The sequence below is a fragment of the Tetrao urogallus genome (genome assembly GCF_951394365.1).
Source record: "Tetrao urogallus genome assembly, chromosome: 7".
NCBI classification, from domain to species: domain Eukaryota; kingdom Metazoa; phylum Chordata; class Aves; order Galliformes; family Phasianidae; genus Tetrao; species Tetrao urogallus.
The window spans coordinates 37,536,879-37,544,798 of NC_136820.1; positions in this window are offsets into that span (position 1 = coordinate 37,536,879).

A 7,920-nucleotide genomic window follows, 5' to 3' on the forward strand; every position below is an offset into this window, starting at 1 on the left:
CAGGACACAGCTCCCTCCTGCTGGAGGCACTGCTTGGTTCTGCCGCAGGGTGGAAAGCTTGCCCTGCCTCCCTCCCTTCCTCCTTAAGTCCTCAAGGGAAGGGCGGGTGTCTGCCAAGGGGGGAGGGAAGGAATACGAAATGAGAAAGGAATCCAGCTATTACTGTAGAAACAAGTGCAGTTTTTTAAAAAAATCAATTAATACATAAAAGTTTAACGGTTAGAAATGTGTCACTTTTTCCAATCTCTTCATGTTACTCTACATATGGGGGTACATTGCCTAGCAGTTTTGAGAGAATAATAAAAATTACTCCAAAAAACAGGTGGAAATAAGACCAAAAAATTAAGGCAAACTGAAATGAGGCAATACAGGGCAGCAGTGACAGGCTGAAAGCATGAATTGTAATGCAGTATCACCCTCTGTGCCACTCTGCCATTAGATGTACCAGGAAATGTTGTTAGAATAGAACAGAACAGAATTTATGGCTGGGAGTCAGTTTGCCCTCAAGCTCTTTTACTCTGTTGTTCTGCCAGTAGTTAAAGGACACCTTGTCCTGCCACAACGGCGGCTACTCATGCCACGCTTCAGACACTTCTCTCGTTGGCCTGTCTGGCCTTGAATAGCGTGAATTAGCTTGTGGCCAGGAACTCTTCTCCTATCAATTTGTCATTAGCCCCCATGTCATACAGCTAGGAAAGCATGGCAGGAGAGACTGGTAACAGAGACATCATCAGAACTAGTATGAACAAAGCACAGAAGGCTTTAGCGGGAGGAATTCTGCATCCCCAAAGTTGTGTCCTGTCATTTTTTTCTGTGGCTAATACTTGTTTTCTGATAGGTTCAGATACAATTCATGATTTTTGACAGAGGAAATAAACACAAGCTGTATGTTGTTTATCATCTGACATTGCTGAAAACTATACAGCCAGAAAGACTTGAAGTGGTAACCAAACTGCGAAATGGGAGCTTAACAGTCCCAAAATGGATTTTAATGGAACGTTTGTGTAGTCATCCAAACTGTTTCCTATTTTTGTTTAGAATTTTGACTCTTTTAAATCCTGCTTGGGTAGCTATTTGTATTTCTCCTATGTTTACGTTCCTGGCAGCAATAGGCTTAAGTCTTAGGATGCTGGGTGGTCTATGTAAACATTTCTGTGCCACTAACACCTCCTACTTCCAGAGAGCTCACGAAATGCTGGAATATCAAGTTAGCAATTATAAACCTGCTAACGGAGCTCTTGGACTGGATGATTTTCAGAGGTCCCTTCCATCCCCTACTGTTCTGTGATTCTGTAATCGCAACAGAGGATTCACTTTCCTTAGCCCAGCAAAGTTCAGCTCCTTGTGCTTCCTTTACAGCCAACAAGAAATTTCTATAATGCGATTCAGAGCAGAAACCAAAGATTTAAAGCTAAGATGTAAGTGCTGATTATGATTCTACAGAGTAGGTCTGACTACAGGGGGGCTCAAGACACAGCATCCTTAGGCTGTAGATGTCCTCATTTTCTATGCCAGGATTTTTTTTCTATTTAAGAAAAGGAATTCCAACAAATCAAAACAAATACCAGTCATTATAAGGGGGAGGGAGGGGGAGAACAAGAGGAGAAAGCTGCTGATCTCATGCTTCCCTGCCGAGAAAATGAGGAAAGGGTGGAGAATGGCCTGGATACCTGATTATCTTGTAAGATAGGATGGGAACAATGAGGCGGCTGGTTTGAGCCTGAGCAGAGCACTTTCATTTTGGCACTTCAACAAATGGCTGGCAGCATTTTCTTTTTTAATGTCAACATTATGTGCACAACTTCAAGGTAAGCTTTCCAACTCTCTCAAGTTAATTGATACATCAGGAATTCTGTACTGGAACATCATGTCCTGAATGATGAATAAGAAATATTGCAAATATATACGTTGCCTTGGAGGAGGATCTAGAAAAGTCCAACTGCATTCCAAAAGTGTTGGGCAGAAATTGAAAAATTCACTGCAGTTATTTCCTTTAGTGTGTGCCTCAGACTGATTTAACAGTGGGATTATGTCCTCTGCCATAGTTTTGATGAGTAAATCATAGAATCATAGAATGGCTCGGGTTGGAAGGGATCTCAAAGGTCACCAAGTTCCAACCCCCTGACACAGGCAGGGCTGCCAGTCCCTCGATAAAGTACTACATCAGATTGCCCAGAAAATACAGTCCTGTCTCCTAAGTTGGATCAGCTTTCATCTCATGTGTAACTTACCTTTTGGTGACTGGTTGTATATTTTTATACAAAAGAAGAAAGTGCTTTTTGCTCTGAACATAGAGTTGTCTGTTGCAATATAGCCTCAAGGCTTCACAGTGGAGGGTTTTGTATCTGATACAAGAGATTGTTGGTAGAGAGACAGATTCTACTGATCACTTGGAGCAAATGGAGCAAATGTTACTTACCAGTAGCTGTTGCTCTTGGGATACATACGATACATCCTGCACGTATCCTAATGCTGTAGATGAACATCCACCTGTGATGCAGGTATCACAGACTCTAGGCACACATCATCTTCTACCTCACAGGTACACTCAGCCCCTGCTTTTCTCGTGGCCATACAGGATGAAGTGATGCTGTCTCAGCCAGCATCTGCTCAGTGAGGAGTGGGGCACAATCAGTGAATGCTCAGACATCACAGAATTTCAAATGTTTAAATAAAATGACAAGAGAAGTGTCTTAGCAGAGCCAGTCTGGCCTCCAGCTGCCACTCCAGATCAATGCAGTTCTGCTGTAGGTTATCCCATCAGTCAGTCTGGTGGAGATTTTATTGGGAATGCGGAGTGTGTCACATGGGACAAAATGTCCTGTTTGATCAGCCAAAGCAAGCAACTTAGTGACAATTACTGACTAACTACTACGTAATGCATTGCGTCGGGTTTTTTGTTGGTGGTGTTTTTTTTCTTTTCTTAAAATACGCTGTCTGTCAAAACTATCTGGAGTAAAAACAGATGCTGGCTGTGTTCAGTGCAAGTGTACTGACCGAAAGGGGAACCCATTGCTGTGCTCTTCTCCTTCAACATCTCCTGGCCTTAGAAGTCTTCAGAGGCTCATTAGAGCTCCTGAGTTACCAACTGTGTCCCCAGAAATAGCAGTTTTCTGCTGCACGAACCTTAAGAAGGTCTGCTCTGCACCTCTATGGGGTACTGCTGCAGTTTATCTAACCCAAGGCTTGTAAGGCCCTCCATAAATGCATTTTTATAATCAGACTCTTCCTGTGCACAATGAGTGGGTGGAACTGCAAATAAGAGCTGCTGTCATACTGAAGTTCAAAATGACAAGGTTTCTTTCTTGCCTAGGCAGCACTGACCTCACACGGCACTGCCGTGAGACAGAAGACTGAGAGCTGCCAAGGGCAGCCGAGGGTTTTGTGTTGTAGGGGTGTAGCTCCAGTTAGCGTTCTGTGTCTCAGCGCTGTGCTACTTGATTGTAGCTGTAGCTGCTTGATTGTACTTCACTCTGGGAAATCAAAACTGACTTCATCACATCCAGTCAAATCAATCAGAACTTAAATTCAGTGCTTGAAACCTGGAGCACTTCCTGTGTTTCAGCAACACTTTCTAGGTTTTAGTGTCAGTTAATTTTATCACGTGAGCAATAACACTGCATTCATTTTACCAAAAATGCGCCAGAGATAAGGAAATAATTCAGCTCTATAAATGGAAATCTTGCAGTGCCTTCAGCTGAACCTCAGAAGATCCTGACTCCCATTCATTGCTTCCATTTACTTCATTCCAGTTCTTCACTTTGTGCAGCTTTACGTTCAGGCACAAAATAAATAAGGTGGAGAGATGGTGACAGCTGTGTTTGTTTATAAGCAGCATAAGCAGATGTAGCAGCTCTGTGGGAGAGGACACCAAGTGCAGGAGAGAAGTGTTGTGAGGAGCCCTGTACGGATGGCTGTGTGCTCACCTAGCAGCGTAACTGCGCCTCCTCGGTCTCTGTTAGCAGTGCTTCTGTGACATGATGCTATTTGATTTGATGCGATTTGAAGAGCAATCTTTCAGGGAAAACGTTTCCTAAGGGAACTCTGAGCCATGCTAGCAAAGGAAATGCTGCTCCTCGGTGAGAGTGCTCCTGCCGGTTAGCCGATAAAATAATATCCTCCGGAAGGAGCCGCTGCTGTGCTGTGTGCTGTGCTTTAGGCTGAACGCCTCAGCGGCCTGCAGCTCAGCGCTGCTGGGCTCCCAGAGAGGGCGAATGGCAGCGGCTGGTGAGCTCTGGGCATAGTGGGGAGCCGTGGTCTGGCAAGGCCTGCTGCTCCTCAGAAGGAGGAAGGTCTGGGAATCTCTGGGCCCTAAACAAAAATAGCTCATCTTGCTGAAAGCTTCAGTTCTTAGTGAAGTCAAATGCAGTAAAAGCCTTCCTGAACAGAAACGTGATTTTGTTCAGCCGACAAAGGGCAGCTCCTGCCTCAGTATGGCTGTTCCTGCTCACCGTGAGCCAGGACCACTTCCTCCCCCAGCATTAAGCCCAATGGCATTGGGAGCACAGTCCTTAAGCTGTAAAAACTCTGAAACTAAACAAATCAGAACTGATACCAGCAAATGTATAATCTGTGCTGGGTTCAAGCCCTATTTAACTTTTACCAGTGTTTGCTATGAGAGTGCTTGTAGTCAAGATCAGCCTTGAGAACACAACAGGAATCTATAAAATGTCTTAAGAGCTCTGATTTGTGTGTAAATATATGCTAAAGAAACTAGATTTGATTGTGTTGCTTTCAAAGTAATTAATTTTTAACCTTGGTCTTCATGCAGTGTAGACAGCTTATTTTTCGGACATTTGTATCAATTTTTGAAGAAACTGAACGCATAGGAAATTCTATATATGATTTGAAGGCAGGCAACAACCTGGTATAATTTCGTTTTGTTTCTCTTGTACAGCTCATGCATGATGTTTTTGTGGCAGAGGATAATTTTGTCCTATATTAGCTACCTAAAGAGTATTGACAAAAAATGAAACCAACAGTTTTGATTACTGAAGCTCAACATCAGGGTATGTAAGTTAATTGCTATTAATGAATAGCAACTTGATCAGGAAGCGCCCTGGCTTCACCCACTGTTACCACACAGCGGTAAGCTGGCACGCTGGTAAGCAGTACTGCTTCTGCTTTCTCAAAAATAAGAGTTTAAGGAAACTCAGCAGAGAATGACATCTGTTCGGAGTTGTGTCAGTAGATCCTGAAGCCAAGAGAAATATCCCAGAATGGAAGAGATCAGAAAAGGCCTCTGGAAGCCCAATCCCTATTTGGGCAGAGCTTTCTGGCACAGGCTGCCCAGGCACACACCCAGGTGGCTTCTGACTGTTTTCAAGGAGGGAACCCCACAGCCTCTGGGCAGCCCGTGCCAGGGCGGAGTCACCCTAATTCTGGAGTATTTCTGATTTCAGACTGAACCTCCCGTGTTTCCATTCATGCCCATCACCTCTGGCGCAGGCACGGGGCTCCAGGTTCCGCTGCTCTATATGTGCCGGAGGACCGCCCCTCAATCTTTACCTTTTCCTTTTAAGGAACAGCCAGTCTTGATGCAAACGTTTCTAGGAATCACAGTCCCTCAGGCTTTTGGTAATGCTAAGCTTAAATGAGCATACCTGGCCAATGACACATTTACCTGGTAGTTTGAAAGGCTCCCTGTTATCCCGCTGTCGTTCTCCTTGTAGGCACTTGGTGACAGTGCTCAGGCTGTGGCACATGGAATGAATCAGGCTGGGCTGCAGGGCTCTCACCGTGGGGTGTGTTTGTGACTCTTGTGCGTTCGCACAGCTCTTCTCAGAATCCTTCAGAGCACAGCACTACCACTGGTGGCTCTGGTGGCAGCTGCTGAACCGGTTTGTGCCAAACACTGCTGCAGGGCCCTTACAGCTACTTGAGAGAGAAACCCTTACTCATGTGAATAGACTCACAGGAAGCACCTGCAGGTCCCCATGGCCACGAATGTCCCTCGGTACAGAAGCACACCGCATGCCTCCCCGTGAGCACACTGCTGCCACTCGTACTGCCTGCTGAGCATTGGCAGGAAGCCTTGGGGGTGAGCTTGGTCTGCTCAAGGTGAAATCTAAGAATTGGTTTGGTGTAAGTAGAGTCACAACTGCCATTCCTAACATCCACCTGTGGAAATAGTTTCAGCTTTCCTTCTAGACCTTCTGAGACTTCTTGCTATGATTTGTTATCCAAGCCACAGATCCTGTCTACAAGCGGCTCCCAATTACAAGCTAAGCTGAGGTGAGTGGGGAAGGCCCAACCTGCCTTGCGGATGCTCAAAGGGACACCAGCAGTGCCAGCGGAGGCACGCATCTATGACTGCTTCAGACTATGTCAACTGCGGGCTGACATGCTCTTCTGGCTTAGTCAAGATATGAACAGCCCCAGAGCAGCTGTACAGCTGCACACTGTTTGCTCTTCAGCTAGATTTTAGAAGGATGTGCTTTTTATTAGCAAACAAGCAAATAAAAAAGATGTAATCAGCCTGCAGCAAGACTGCAGAGTGCCTGTCTGCCACAGGCAGGGATTCAGAGGACCAGTGGTCCATGCTCAGGCCAAATCTGTACGCAAACACTCAGGCATGCTTACGCTGTGCATCAGAAAATTATAAAAGCAGCAGCATTTTGGTAGCTTTGACTAAGCTCTGATTTTATTTCTAGCTTCTGCCCATCATGCCCATTACTACACTTCGTAACAGCTGATGCAGCTCCAGCCACAATTCAGGCACACGCACAGCTTACGAAGGGAATGTGATTTGCTCTCACTATCCCTGGCCAGCTTCAATATGAGAATTCTGCCCATTTGAAAAGCAGGCAGCAATTTCTTTCAGCACACTGAGGGTACGATTCTTCCAGGAAAAGCGTTCCAATATGACAAGAAGAGACACTGCAGAAGTTCTAACAGAATTCTGGATGTGGGTGTTTTCCTCTTACATTTGTTAGATGGGGCCCTGAGAGCATCGAGCAGCCCACCTATCCCAAGTGGAAAGGGAAGAGCACTTAATGCTCAGATATATTCTCTATTTATTTATTGGAAAATAGCACTAGTTATAAACAAGTTCCTAGCACAAAGGTCTCGACAAGGAACCATAATTCCCGGTTTGCGGAGTTTGGGTGTTTTGTTTTCGACTGCCACCTAATGGTGAGCAAGAAACCCATTTCTCAGGTTATCCTGCCTGCTGCTGTCATTGGCACCTCAGCACCCCCAGCTGCAGGTACCAGCACACAGCACCGGACAGGATTCTGCAAGCAGCAAACCCTTCGTTTCCCAGCGATCTTTCTGAACAACTCTTGCTCTAGCTACACCTCACCGACAAGCTAAGTTTCCAACATGGGGCTATTCTCTATTTATATTTAGTTCATTTTTGCAGGATTTGACTGTGTGACCTGAATGCATGAAACACTCACGCAAAAGCAAGTTAAACTTCTGTCCCCTGGCTGTCATATGCACATATGTGGAAAAAAATATCAATAAGCACTCAGTGAAAGTGCAACCCACTTTCACTCACAAGTACTGAGAAATACAGTTACAACCTGCACTATATTCGTCAGTTCACACGGGACTCTCTTAAGCAGAGGGCAGGTTTGAAATATAGGCTGTTAGTCTCTCATGGCTCTGCTTTTTACTCCCTGCATGCAGAGCACACCACGAGTCTGAGCTACGTGGGATTACACAGCTTGCTGCCATCCTTACTTGCTCTGAAGCACTCAGAGATTGAATTATTCGTGGCCTACCAGTAATGTTCCCTTGAGCCGTTCATATTGCTGTTTGCATACCTGCATCCAGCAGTGGCTCAAAGAAAGTCTTCAGTCAATGCACTCAGAATTTAGGACGGTCCATTCCGTTTTGATGAAAATTCTGTATTACTAGCTTACAGTTTCACAATGTAGAATTTTTGCTTCTAGCAAAGAACAGTGCTTGAAAATT